The sequence below is a fragment of the Carcharhinus amblyrhynchos genome, chromosome 5 (assembly GCF_965287045.1).
Source record: "Carcharhinus amblyrhynchos chromosome 5, sCarAmb.v2.hapA, whole genome shotgun sequence".
Lineage (NCBI taxonomy): Eukaryota > Metazoa > Chordata > Chondrichthyes > Carcharhiniformes > Carcharhinidae > Carcharhinus > Carcharhinus amblyrhynchos.
This window is the reverse complement of record NC_137328.1, coordinates 21,368,426-21,369,769: the sequence shown is the minus strand read 5'-3', so window position 1 is coordinate 21,369,769 and position 1,344 is coordinate 21,368,426. Positions and strand designations below refer to the sequence as shown.

At 46.5% G+C, this 1,344-nt stretch overlaps 1 pseudogene; it reads right to left on the bottom strand.

The window, feature by feature from the left end:
- Positions 1–485: 485 nt before the first annotated feature.
- Positions 486–902, bottom strand: LOC145343365 (small ribosomal subunit protein eS27 pseudogene; annotated as a pseudogene).
- Between the last annotated feature and the right edge of the window lie 442 nt (positions 903–1,344).

The window sequence follows — 1,344 nt, the reverse complement described above, 5'->3', positions numbered from 1 at the left end:
GGAGCACGTCATTGGAAACTGAAAATGAGGTTTCAATGTCTCAACAGAGCACTGGAATACGGCCTCCAACGGGTGCCACACATCACTGTGATTTGCCTTGTCCTACACAACCTGGTAATATAAAGGGAGGGGCATTTGGACGATGAGAAATGGAAGAACAGCAGATCTCCTCCAACGAGGACAAGATTGAAGGGGAAAAGGGTGCTGAGGTCCGAGGAGACAAGTATGCAGGTAGGTTTTTTTTAACACTGTATCATTTTATTGACAATTCTAACAAATAACAATACCAGCAAGAGGGTTCAAAGAAGTTTCTAGAAACCAGATGGGCATGGCTTGAGGACACTGGCACACACCTTTCTTTCCTCAGGTCCATCTTTCCCAAACTGCCATCCACATCCCCAGGAAGCAAATCAGTGTCCCTCCGCCAGACTCACGATGCCTAGCTGCGTGGCATCTCACCCACCCTCATTTGCCAACTTTCACCTTTAGTGCTGCTTTCTTCTGGAGAAGCAGTCTTCTGTTGACCTGGCTTTTCCTCTGGTGGGCATATAGAGCACAATGGAACATCTGACACACAGCACAATGGTCTGTACGCAGCTGAACACTGTTGTGATTTTGTAGCAATCAGGATATTTGACATCCACGAAGTAGGAATTGAAAACTTGCATCAGATGTTTCTCCTTGTGTTTCCTCTTCTCCTCCTCAGGAAAAGGATGTAATAAATCTTGTGTCAGAAGCACCTTTAGCGTTGGCTCACTACCATGGAAAAAGGTGTTGAGGCCATTGTACTGGCCAAACGAGGCAAGTGTGTTCATGAGAAACTCATCATCACAAGGATGATGACAAGATGCGCTGAAGACAATCCTGAAATCTTCACATTGTATCTGAGATGTCTGACACATGTCTGGCTAACAGCAACACACAAATGCTCTTCTCATGGTATGGAGATGTTGTTGAGATACAACGGGCACATGGATAGCCTTCAGCATCGATTCTCTTCAGCACCACACCTTCATCTGTCTGGAATGCTGACAAGATGGTGGGCAACCCCACTGCTAAGATGCTGAGAGGACACAGAGAGCATCACCGAACCCGGTGACAGTTGGGTACAAGATTCTTCCAGAAAACACAAGCCAGATGCAGACCTCACTGATCTGGAGAGTGGCTTTGAAGCTGAACAGCGACTGTGCTCAGAAGGTTACACACTGCACAGAGGACATACCCCAGACCGCAACACTAGCCCTCATTTTGTACAGGAACCAAGGTTTCACATCTGAGTGGTCATAAGAAGGACCAGCGGATAAGAAGACATTCTTGGTTATGTCCCTACAATGGTTAACATTC